This window comes from Mus caroli, unplaced genomic scaffold (assembly GCF_978045245.1).
Source record: "Mus caroli unplaced genomic scaffold, Mus_caroli_1 scaffold_4, whole genome shotgun sequence".
NCBI lineage: Eukaryota > Metazoa > Chordata > Mammalia > Rodentia > Muridae > Mus > Mus caroli.
The window spans coordinates 71,661,063-71,675,216 of NW_028227259.1; the positions used below are offsets into that span (position 1 = coordinate 71,661,063).

Here is a 14,154-nt window from a genome sequence, read left to right on the forward strand (position 1 = left end):
ACAACAACAACAACAACAACAAAACCTAGGGTAGCCAAAACAAGTCTCAACAATAAAAGAACTTCTGGGGAAATCACTGTTCCTGACCTCAAGCTGTACTACAAAGAAATAGTGATTAATAACTGCATGGCATTGGTCTAGAAACAGACAGGTCAATCAGTGGAATAGAATGGAAGACCCAGAAATAAACCCACATGCCTATGGATAATTTATCTTTGACAAAGAAGCCAAAAACATACAGTGGAAAAAAAGAAAACATCTTCAATGAATAGTGCTGGTTTAACTGGTAGTCTGTATGTAGAAGAATGAAAATAGATCCATAGTTATCACCCTGCACAAAGCTCAAGTCCAAGTGGATTAAGGACCTCAACATAAAACCAGATATAATGAATCTAATAGAAGAGAAAGTAGGAAAGAGCCTTGAACTCATTGGCACATGGGGAAATCTTCTGAATAGAACTCCAATGGCTCCGGCTCTAAGATCAAGGATTGATAAATGAAACCTCATGAAACTGTATTTTCTATTTTAAGTTAAGAATATCTACCTGAAGAAAGTGTTCCTCTATCCTGTATGTGTGAGGTTGGATAACAACATTTGTCCTGTACATGCAAACAGGCAGAAAGCCACTTACTACTTACATCAGAATTATTTGAGAGTTCTATTTAGTGACCTTTCAATAAAAGATCATGAATCTTTTGCAGAAAGGAAGGGCTTTGTTCATTTAGTTTCTGACTCCTAAAGCTGGGAATGAAAAACAGAAGAAACTACACACAAACAGTCCTCCAGTCTTGGATATGCATCTCTAGAAGAAGCTATGATGGTTTGAGGACAACCACAGTCTTACATGCAAATGTGAAAACCACAGTCCTGAATGCTGCTCTTTGCATAATTATTTTTTCCACTACAGAACAGGAAATAGCATTGCTAACTTTTGTAAGGCAGTGGACTCAGCCCCATGTATGATCACATTGTTCCTGCTGTCTGCCCAGTAGAAACTAATTTAAACAGATCCTCAAATTCTTTATCCTGTTCTTTGCCTGTTTTGTTGGAGAACTATGAAGTTGCTAAGCAACGTATAGTTTTAATATTATGATGACTGTATGTAGCTAATAGAGAATACTCCTTCAAAATATGGGGATTTCAACTAGCAAAGCTATTTGCGGTAAGCTAAATAACAGGACAATTTCAAAAAAATGTCCATTTCCCAAAAAGTATGCAATATCATTCAATAAATGTTAAAGGGTGGTACTAGTCCTAGTCCTACAGTTGAGTCAAGGAAAATAAAATATGCATCCTCTTAAGAATAAGCTGTTAAAATATTTAAAATAACTATCATGAAAATTATAATTTGAACTGCATTCTAAATGTGCTTTAGTCACAGATAAGTGTAGCTCTCACCCTAGTCAAGGAGACTTTAGTTTGAAACAGATAGAGGTCATTACAGAAAGACACAACTGTCCAAAATGCAGAGAAAAGTGACTGTGGGTATCTAGCCCCAAATAATACACCAACAACTCAAGCCCTTTTTTATCATGAAATTATCTAAGTTAAAAAGATAATAAATTAAAAAGAAGGAACATTTTATCATGAATATAAATTAGTTCCTAGAGGAGAAAAACAATTTCAATTTCTGTGTACTTTATAGAATAACAAATACAAGTACAACTTTCTATAAACTCAATGAAATTTAGTCCTAGAAGAACATTATCAGCATATTCATTTTAATATACATATTTTTATTCTTCAAACATAGGCAAGAGAATGCTAAGGTTGCATAATATATTCAATGTGGTTTTACACTCTAGTTCAGCAATGTCCAAACTTTGTCTTCTCTGACTACATTTTTAAATTTGGGAGACTGAATTTCTTCTGTTTGGATTTCTTCAAGTTTTTGCAAGGGATCAATATGTATGAAGTATTTTGATTGACTCCTGCATGTTCAAATACTAATTGTTATTGCTCAGAATATCTAACCCTGGGCTGTTGAAGATGGAAATGGAACACTATTATGTATTTTAAATTGACTTTATGGACTGAGGAATCCAAATATTTTCATTGTAATTCTGACTGCACATATTAAATATGCATAGATGAATAGATCCGTAGTTTCAATGTCTTTGATCCAAAATTTTAGTTTTAACTATTGCAATAAAATGAAAATGGTAATACCTACTCACATGGCCATAGTAAAATTTAAATGTGTAGGTAATATACATGTTAGGTGTTTGTAACCCTTAACATATGTAAAATATTTTTAAAACTATTATTAGTTCAGAGTCTAGATTCATTTATCATTACAATTATAATTAAATTTATGTTCAAGAAGGAATTATTTAGGGAAATGAAAGCCCCCTCATCAGTTTTCCAAAAATGTGAATTCAAGGCAACTGTAGAACTAGGCACATGACTCAGTAGCAATGTGCTGCTTAGAAAGTGAATACCTGTGTTTGAGCACTGGCACCACATAAATAGAAGTAACAAAAACAATAAAAATTTTGTATCAAGCGAATAGAATGGAAGATATCACAATAGCCCCAAATTTGTTAAACAGCAAAAATAAGCTTTGGATGAATTCCATTTGGAATTTCTTATATTGCAATAAAAAGGAAGAAAATAGTAACTTTCTCAGCCATTTGGGAAGAGAGTATAGTATAAAAATTAAATGTCAGTTCTTGTATCTGACAAGATGCATGTAAGCTCTGTAAAGTAATGTGGAGAGTCTTGGTCATAAGACTACACTACCGTCCTTTTTAATACAGAGGTGTTTATATATGACATCTGTGTATAGCTTCACGCCTTACAAATTGTATTTTAATCTCTTTCCATGCTTAGTGATGATTGAAAATACTGGATATGTAAAATTTCTCTGCAGCAGATGTAATTCCCAGAAGGAAAATTACCTTTTAAAGGTGCTAAATTCAATTGTATGTGAGTGGTTATGTGGTGCTTGAACAGAAAGAGCAACACGTCTTAAGTTTTGTAAGTATTAAGCAGTGGCATAAAAGATGGGAAAAGCAAAGGATTGTGATTCCACAAAGCCTTGTCGAATATCCATATGTATGGTGGAATAATTATGTAGAGGAAACTCAAAAATGTACCTGATTCCTGACAATGGTCCTATTATCATTTAGTCTGAACTTTTCTGCTAGATGAATACAAATGTAACTGAAGCTTAAATACTGCATGCACAGATATGAAAAACTATAATGTTATTGAATCAGATGAAGAAACAGAAAACATTTCTTATGGATTGCTTAAGTTCCAATTCTGCATTTAAGCTTCACATAGGAAAGGCATTGATCTTCAAGAAAAAGACTATTTAAATCAAGAAAAAGTAGTGTATATTATGGGAAATGAAAGCGTTTCTGTCTATTTTTGCTATTCTTATTGGAATTGCCACATTTATGGCTGAAGAAGAATTAAGATAAAGAAACCCCAATATTGTTTGATAAAGCTTCATGAGTTATATTATTGTATATTTACCTAAAATGATATATAATGTTTATAATACTTAATATATTGAATATAATTTTAAGTAAAGCTATAATATTCAAGCTGACAATTTCCCCACAAGAGCAACACTTTTTCAGGGTAGTCCATGTGACTGGCAAAACAAGATATTTCCCTGGGATGCCTCTTAGAGGTTAAGGATAAATCTCGATTGCTGAAGATATTGTATACTTAGGATGAACTCAGGTCATTTGAAATGCATCTGACTTGGAAAAAAAACCTCCTTCCTGTGGTCCTGATGTCATAATAGCAGAAAACATTATGACAGCTGCGAAATATGTGAAACAGTCAATAGGTCTATCCACCCATGATACCTATGAACCACAAAACTGATCAGGATGGCAAAATATCCTTAAGTAAAGTGCAATAATGGCACACATTTCTTGGTGGTAACCAATAGTTGTCTTATTGGAATTAAGGTCTGCCCAACAGGAATAAAAGCATAGCTTTTATTAGAAATACCCAAGTACAAAGGGATAGTGGAGTTCTGGATCTTAAAACAGATCCTAATACGGCTACTTTACTAGACTACCATAATTCTGAATTACATTCTAAAACATATCCTTACAACCACAGATAAGTGTAGTCCTCACCCTTCATCAAAGAAACTTCCTTTTTATAGCAAATTGAAATCATTAAAGGTAACAATTGGATGTAATTCAGAGATCAATGAATTACAGAGAACCCAGCCTCTATGACTACCTGTTTAACACAATTCCTGACGCTAATGCAGGGAATGTGTTAGAAGAGGGTCAGAAAGATTTAAGAACCACAGAATTAGAAAATCTACACTGAGGCTGTATATCCTAAAAACGGCTGACAAAAGCAATAGACATACTAACATGGAAAGGTGAGAGTTCCATCACTAGACAAAGAAATGCAGAAATTTAGTGACTGCTGATAGAGGGAGAATTTGGTAATTATAGGAATGATCCCCTGTTTATTGAATATAATATAATACAGTCATCCCTAAACTGTATATGCACAAACAACATAAACAGACTCAGTAAGTTTATGTGTCTGTGTATGTGTGTGTGTGTGTGTGAGAGAGAGAGAGAGAGAGAGAGAGAGACAGAGAGACAGAGAGACAGAGAGACAGAGAGACAGAGAGACAGAGAGACAGAGAGACAGAGACAGAGACAGAGAGAGAGGTGCAGAGAACAAAGGCAACTCTAGGAAAGAAGGAATAAAGGAGAGAAGGAAGGAAAAGGAACGGCATAATTAAAGCAGAAATTAGTACTTCCTGCATTTTCATATGGGCATGTTCCTTACTAGCTTACTCTTCTAAATATCCCAGTAATTGTTTATTATGTTTTATTTATACTGTATCTTCTACTACAAAATACAGATACCATAGAGACAGAAACTGTGCCTTTTTGTGTTTCTTCTGCTTCTTGTTCAAAGGGATTGCTTCACAAAAGTCTTGAAGTGATCTTCCTGCCTCTGATCTTGTATGGTATGCAAACTGACATTACCATTCATCTGGCAGCTTGTATTTGCCACTTGGTATGTTATTAAGGATTTTCCTAGCTGACCACAAAGTCATATGCTAATCATGTCTCCATGTTTGAGACAAAATACTCTAGATAACTATGAGGATGAAACATTTATTTTTGTTCACCATTTCAACTGTTTGCATCAATGATCAAAAGGCTCCATTACTTGGATCCCAGGCAAAGGCAAAAACTTAGGGTAGAGGGGAGCTGAGTAAGCCCTCATTTCATGGCAGTGGATGTGTTTAGTTCATGACATCCAGGGTGTAGAAGACAGACAAAAGATAGGACCCCAGCATCTGCACAGATATGATCGCAATGATTTAAAATTTCTCAATAAAGTTAGCCAACTTTCTAAAGATTTTAAATCCAGCCAGTATTGCAGTCTGGGGACCTATATTTTAGCATATGAACTTTTAGCAAACTTTTACTCTCTAAACTACAGCATGTTAACAGAATTGTCCCATGATCCTTCCATAAAAATTTAGGACTCCACAGTTACACACTGTGGGAGTGTGTGTGTACCCTGCCTCCCCAAAGGAATTATTATTTTATAAATACACGAACTGTCACCTGTTTCTCTCAGTTTCACTCAGGTAGTTCAGAAAATTTATTTGTGTGATCACTAAAACTACTACTAAACTACATAAGAAAATTCCATATAACATTTTGATAAGAGAATATATTTTTTAATGCAGCATGTATTAAAGGAAGCCTCTAATAGTGATCTTTTCTTCTATTTTTTATTGTAAATAGTTATTTTCATAAAATACATTCTGATTTTAGTGTCCTCTCCTCTAACTCCTCCAATCTTATTGCTTTATTCTTAAGGACTCAAAGTCCACTAGACATGTGGCATACACTGGCCTGATCTACATAATAAAGTCCAAGACTGCCAGAGCTATATAGAGATCTTCTGTTTCAAAACCAAATAAACAAATAAAAAAAATAAGAAAGGTTCAAAGCCTATTTCAAATACTGCTTTCAGACTAAAACCTTTTCACAGTTGGATGAATATTTTTCTCTTAATGACCCACATGTAGTTGGTTTAAGTTCATATCAAAGTACTAGTTTTGTTTTGTTTTAAATAATAGTTTTCCTGTGTTCATAGATTTTCCTGTTTCAGATTGGATCCTGTTTTGTCTCAGCATACACACACCACATACACATTGTACACATACACTTAACACAGACCGAGTACATACATACAAACTTTTGCTACCCTCATAAACTACACACACACACACACACACACACACACACACACACACACACACCACAAGCATGCGTGTGCACACATCGTATTCCTAGTTACTTAGGAGAAGAAATTATTTCTTCAGTAATTCCTGAAGCACAGTTCAAGTAATAGTTACAAAATACTATAAAAACACATATGGGCTGATTTATTTTTAAAGATATTTTATTTTGTTTCATGGGTATAAACTTAAAAATATATACAAAAAAAGGCTCAAATAATATGACAGGAGTGAGAAAATACCCGGGGAACTCAGTGAAACCAATCTCTGGTGGTTTCCATAAAGAAACTATCGCAATTTGTACCTGGTGAACACATCACAGGGAAGAATGTTTATTAGTTTATTTAAGAGAAATAAGTATTTAAAGAACATACAAAATTAGGAAATGGTTTTCTCTACTCTGCACGTGAATATTCTATGACACTTCCATAGTTTCTGCTGTGTGTGTCTAGAAAAAAATGTGTTGAATCAATCTATCCACCCAGAGACCATATCATCTGGAAAATTGGTAGAAAGACCTCACCAGGGTCCTATATTGAAGAATGATCTTCACACTGCACCCATGGAAGCTAAGATTCTATGCTTTATTACCACTCTGGTGCTTAAAACAAACTAACAAACAACAGAAACAGCACTGCTCAGGTTCCTTTGAGATCTTTTAATTAAGACTATGGAACCCTTCAGTTTTCTCTATTTGAATCAGCCATTCCTTATTTAGATGTTGGTGTATTTTTCATGTATCACATTAGCCACCTCCTTCTAATGACCTCCTCTTAACTGACACAGCACAAGGCTAGAATGATTTATCTGTTTTTGAAATTTGTGAACAAAAGCCTATGCTTTCTTGTTCCACATCTATAAAACTAGCATCGTAACACCTACAAGATCCTTGGCAAGGATTAATGAGACGTCTTGACAACATCTCTGATTGCTTGGGGGCTGCGGTGGATAGAGAAGATGCTCTATAAATAAGGGTGGAAGTTGTTCATATGGTGTGTTATATATAACAAATTTATATGAACATAAAACAGTGGTGGTATAAATTATGTTTGTCCCTTATACAAAATCAAACAACTGCTTCAAGTCTAATGAAAAGTATATTTTTATTATGACATTTTCATAAATGTATATCACTCTTCTTTAGCTCATAGTCAACTTTTCTGCCATCACCCCAGACTATCTATCCCTCAACTTTTTGATATCCCCCCTCTCTTCCTCTCTCTCTTCCTCTCCTTCTCCCCCTCTCTGTGTGGGCAGGGGGTTCAATCTTGAGCCCCATTCCTGAGGACCTGTATATCTTATTTCCAGGGACACTGTATATCAATGGCCAGGGCTCATTCACAGAATGAGAATGGATGGCCAGGGAGCACCCCAGTCTCTTGTTCATTCCTGGAAGATTACACATGTGCACCATGACACCTGACTTTGAAATTGTGTGGTGGAATCTAGCTCCAGTCCTCATGGTATTGCATAGCAAGGACTATAAAGACTGAGTTCTGAGTTCTTCCCAGCTTTGAAATATGGCTCTTGATGTAAACAGATTTAGAGGAGGCCAGATGGTAAAGCCTACCTGCAATTACAACATTTGTGCAGCAGGGCAGGGGGATTGCTCATTCCAAGCCCATCAGTACACAGCTAGTACAAGGCCTGTCAGAGATTCACAGGCAGACACTTTTGGAAAGACAATAGCAACATAATCAAATATGTGAAAAAGAAAGAAAGACACCAACAACAGACCAAGACTTAGATTCAAGAGGCAGAATAATTGCCAGGAAAAAGGCAGAGCTTGGGGAATTTTTATCTGCCAGATCTCGGCAGATCTAGAGTGCTCATTTGGCAATAAATGGTTTCAAGTATTTCCAGTAATGTGCAATGATACAACTTTTTGTAGTTGCCTTGCCATTTTATGTGAGTGCTGCCTCCTTTCCCTTTGAGATTTATAAGTGTCTCTTACGGAAGTCATTTGGTGCATACTCACAAGCCTGAATGGGAAACAAAAGCATGCATGCACACAGCAGAGTTTAATTTCACTTTGTGGTGCAATAAAAACAAGTGTTCATCTTTGAAAATAGCAAAACTGTGCTCACAGTAGAAGTGCTGATACCTACTAGCTAGATCTTTAGAAAGTCAATCTGCTACCCTGTTTCAGAAGGATGAAAAATGTGGTATCAGTCTGCTAGGATTGTTTTCTGTCAGAATATCAATGAGGAAGACATATACATTGAGTCAATGTAGCTGCAACAGGGAGAGATGTGATGAGAGACAGAGATGAAAGAGACATTCAAGAGAGACAGAGAACGAGAGTGTTTATAAGGAATAATTTTAATTTAGTGGTAAAAATGGCATTTTTACTTTTGTCTTGCAGTCCTGAGGATAGATCCCAGGACTTTATACACACCAGATAAGTTCTCTACCACTGAAGTTGTGATTTATATACATAATGTATGCTTATTCAGTCATAAAGAAGAGGGAATGTCATATTCATAAAAATTACTATAACTGGAAATTATCAGGTTAGACTAGCTAAAAGCCAAATATATCATTCTTTTTCACTAGTGGGTCCTCAATTTCTGTAGGTACAGAAAATTATATATTTATATAGGGCATTAAAGGAGAAGCAAAACTCTTTAGTTAAATGGGGTGGGGCTGATAGAAAAGGAAGTGGAGGAAAATGACAGGGAGAAGCTATGGTATAAGTGTTGTCAAAGCATATTTTATACCTTTATACCTGCATAAAAGAGTCCTTGTGGAACCTTGTACTATATATAAACTAAAAACAAAACCAAACAAAAAATAAAAATAACAGTTTCCTAAGACAAGAGAGGAGACTGTTCAGTGTCACTTTTTTTTGTGACAAAAGTCTTTGCAGACATAATAAAAAATTTGCAGTGGTGGAAATATACTGGATTATTTTGCTTAGACCCTTAAATCAATGAAAGATTTCTTTCCAATAGGTAAGAAGAGGAATATTAGCTCACAAAGAAGGACGGGTCAGAATGTGAGCTGGAAGGCTAAGACAAGGATCATTCCACCACAAATAAAAAGCATGGTTGTCACCATAGGCTGGGAGGAGCCAGCACTCCTCTCCCCCAACGCTTATGCAAGAGCAGAGACTTTTTGATGTCACTTTAATCTCTGTGAAAGTGACTGTAGACCTCAGAACTCCAATTATTCTAGAGAATGCATTTATTTTTCTGTGAAGTTCCCACATTTTCAGCGGTTTTAGAAACTAACCTAAGTCCAGTTGAGTGCCTGTGTCCTACTAGACACTGAATTATCTCATCCTATTCGTGTAAGCATGGTTAAATCATTAATGCCAGAATACAATGGATTTGATTATAGAGCCTCAGTTTCTCTGTTATATACTTTCTTGCCAAATCTTTGATGGTGTCATCCTCTTTCCGTGTAAGCACATCCCATAGAGATATGGGCAATATATATTACTGCAAACTATTAACTTTTGGGAATATCCTTGAAGGTAGAAAAAAACTTGCATCTACTTCCCATGGATACTATCTTCATCTTTCAGGGAAATTTTTGTTGACTGCTTCATTCTTTACACTAAAGGCCTTTCTTTGATATTTTTTAAATGATTGCAATACCTATTCTGTGTTTTCCAATTCATATATATATATATATGTATATATATATATATATATATATATATATATATATATATAACCATATGGATAAGGTTGAATTGTCTCTTTACATCATATCTAATCAAATAATATGCTTTCCTTCTCTTTCTGCAAATGAACACAGCAGACCACATACTCAAATACACATAAGAAACACACAATCTAATATAGGAGTAATCACATAATAACACTTCTATAGCTGACACCCCACATCCCTATAGCCCCTTGTTCATTGCTATTCTATTTCATGTTTTTATTTTCTTGCCTTCTCTTATACTTTAAAATTTGTTTGGTAAATATTATGGTTATTTTTCATTTATTTGTATTCATTTTTTAAAATTATGTGAATATATGTTTAGTGCAAAGTTGAGGAGAGTATGTGCTCAGGCAGGACCGGAGCAGGAATGAAAATTCCTGGAGCTAGACTTACAGGTGGTTATGAATTGCCTGACCTGGAAGCTGGGACTCAAACCCAGACCCTCTGCAGTAGCAGAATAGGATTCAAAACCACTGATGCATCTCCTGAGCCTTATATTCTGTTCCATTCCAACCAGTTCTTCTATCTATAATTTTCTTTTTTCAAAAACAAAATCATCATAATCAAGTATACAATCATGTACTTAGGAAATGAATTATTTTAAATCCTTCTTATATGAGGTTTCCATTGACACATGAAGCTCTCTGATTGCATCCTTTACAAATACTTCTTCCATTGCACGTTGGTCTTTCCTACAGCTATAATTCCCATCAACACACTGAATTTACTGCAAGGAATCCTACTCTTACAAATGCATTCATTTCCCTTCTCTGTTTTCTGTTATTCAAAAACCAAGATCCAAAGCAGGGAAATGGCTTTTAAAGAATGTACGAGAATGTACCTGTTCTCAGATACCTTCATTTCTTTTTGGAAAAAAAAATCTGCATTTCTTAAGTACATAGACAGCATACTCTGTAATCCAGTCTCCATTTAAAATCAAAACTTACTTTTTAGTACTTTCATCCACTATTCAGTACAAATTGGAAGAATTAGTATTAACTCATATGTCATCAATTATCCACCATGGGATACAAAGTTGATCCCTCTTTTAAACTATACTAATCTGCGTGAAATAAGCTCTTCACTGGCTCTCCACCCTCCCTCACTTCTGTGTGTGTAAGAATATGCTTGGGGCTCTGTGTACTTACTTTATTTAAGAGAGTAAAATGCCAGGCTACAGTAGAAGTAGATTTATTATCTGCACTGAGCCATTTACAATAACTTACTTAGCTAGCTTCATGATCTATTGCATGGGCACAGGTGAGGAAGCAAGTAATTATGGTTGCTCAAGACTGGGAAGTTTATGGGATGTATTAAACTGCTCATGAGGAGAAGGAAAGAGGAGGTCTTTACAGCTCTGTACAAAGAGCATTCAGATATGAACGAATCTAATTGAATCCCTGAGACATTGAAGAAGATCTGAACAGGAACCTCTATAATGTTAGAATGTTAGGGCAACCAGGTCACTAATTCTTTAGCTTCCATCTGTATGATGAGTAAATATGGACTATAGAAAATATAAATATAGCTGGTAATACATGTCAGTGCTTGTGAGGTACTACTCAATGTTTAAATACAGAGGGGTGCTCTCTCTATTTCTACCTCTCTCCCTCCTTTTTACCCTCTCTTCCTCCTCCCTCCCTCTCCTTTCTCTCTCTCTCTCTCTCTCTCTCTCTCTCTGTGAGTGTCTCTCCCTCTCTCCCTCTCTGTGTGTATACATGCACATATGTGTGCATGCAAAATATATGCGTAAAATAAAATTTCCAAACCTACAAATAATAATGAAGTATAAGTGGAACCCTTCTTCCAGAAACAAGGTAAGTGATGTGTTGTTATATACATCAAGAGAGAATGCTAATGTAATATTTAATGCATAAATTAACACTTGAAAGAATGATATTCTTAAGTTAATATTTATAAATGTTGGAGAACTATGGCATATGACAGACATAAGAGTATAATCTATATGTATTTTTCAGCATATTATGAGAGTAATATACTGAAATAAAAGAAAAATTTATCACCATTGTGCATCATGAGTAATGGGGTCATGAATGCCCATTTCTTATGCCTTAGTGGATTTTTAACAACCTTATTATTACTGTTTTTCAACCTAGTCTCAACTTGTCTTTTCATTCATTCTTGTGTTTTAGTGGAAAGGGTGTGTTTCATCTGTGTTATTTTTTTTTCAGGACTATTCTACTTTGTTCATATTTTACCTCGTAAGTTGAGATATTATAACAGTAATATCATGCCTCATGTGTATTACAAAGTTTTCCATTTATATTCTCAGATGCTTGGAATAGAAGGCAACATATATAGATTTTCCCATGGCACAGAGATTAGCTTAAGTTACAGTATTGCTGAATTTCTACTAAAATCTCAGGACTCTTTACTGAACTCTTTGAACTAATCCTGAGAATGGTGCTAGGAACATGATTTTTAAAAAATCAACCCAAAACGTGGTCACCCGTATGCATCATGCTCTGAAGGAATAAGTCAAGAGGTCTGTCTATGACAAGTTGGGAGTTAAGTGTCTAACGGTGCTGAAGAATTTGTGTTCATTAAAGGTTGTTTACAGTAGAGCATTTTAAATCATACGTGAAGGTAAAACAGTGTGCATTTCAAAACATGTCTTTGTTTCTAACTCATTAACTCTTCTATTATTGTGGTCCAGCCACTTTAAGCCACCAATTAATCTTAAATTGTTTTCTTTTTTCCCCTTTCAAAACAAAGACTGAGGTTGCATCATCTTCTGAAGAGACTATTCTAAGTAACTCACCAATAATTCGGACTATTTTCAATTAATAAGATAGGCCCAGAATAAGACGCCACACCACTAAGATGTAAGGGGAAAACATATTATTGGTAATATGAATCCTACAAAAGTTTTAGAGAGAGATCCAGAAAGCAAATTAGCTTTCAAAAGACTTAAACAACACAGTAGAACAGAGAAGAAGTCATGGCATTATTAGGCCTCTGACTTCTCAAGAACTGTGCTCTCTGCTATTCCAAGTTAATTTGTATGGCAGGCACATTTAAGATGCACCTTTCACTGATATGCACATCGTGATTGGAAGGGTTCTGACATATGGGCAGCAGTTTCTGTAAGAGCTCCCACAACTTAATTTAATAATGAGTAGATTCTGCCCCTGTCAAGCTGCCTTCAACTTCTCCTGTCACTTCATAATGCACTTTAGTTCAAAATTAATATTTCAAAAACAGCAGCAGTGTCTCTCTTCTAACACTGAAGCAAAAAAATTTAAGAGGGACACAGTGAAATGCTGTTCATGAAACCATTTCAAGATGAAGATAGAGTTTTAAATCTTCCTTGTAATTACACCTAAATTGCTACATCAAAAATTTACATTGGAAGTCTGAAATCCTGATGGAAACCCATATTCAGTTACCAGATGTACAAGGGTCAGTCACTCATTAATAACAGATTTTTAAAAAAAAATATGAAGCATTAGTAGCAGAATTCTCTCTTGGTATAATTCACATTGTAAATATCTCCATGAAATGTCAAAGAAACAAGATTCATAAGAACCCACTTCTAGCACAGTCTTAATGTAATTTAATGAAATGAATCAGTAATTTCCACTTATTTTTCATGATACAAAACGTCTTAAAATAATAATGTGCTTTTTAATCAAATATATATATATATTTCCTTATTATAGATGAAACATATCTACAATGAGGAATTAAGCTAGAGCAATAATTAGCTATTTAAAATGACTCATATTACTAATTAATTATAATTAAAATTTACAATATAATTATCTTAGTGTAATTGTAACTATATTGACATTACCGAGTTATAAAGGAATTTTTAATTAAAGCATTAATTAAGGAATCATACTCATTCCTTTGAGTGTTTAACATTTGAATTTGTTTATAATGTGCAAATGAATCTACAAGGTCAAAGACAAAGGTCAAACAGAAAACAGAGAAGACTATGATTTTATAGATCAAAAACAAAAGAAAAATTGTTTATGTGCTGTTATTGATTTTTCTGTGCTCATTTAGTCCTTTTGATTTCTATAAAAATGAGATAGAGATACTAGAAAAATATAATTAAAATCTCTATTATGATATGCCCAAGTTGTTCACCAGTCAATGCTACAAATATTACTTTATAATCTAGTTTTGACTGATACATGTTTTAGTTAAAATATTACATTTTGTCAACTACATCTTCAAGAACTCAAAG

The 14,154-nt window shown here is 34.6% G+C and overlaps 1 protein-coding gene across 1 annotated transcript in view; it reads right to left on the minus strand.

Moving 5' to 3' along the window:
- Positions 1–14,154, minus strand: part of Kctd8 (potassium channel tetramerization domain containing 8) — a 231,622-nt gene that overhangs the window by 2,048 nt on the left and 215,420 nt on the right. The gene's annotated exons all lie outside the window — the stretch shown is intronic.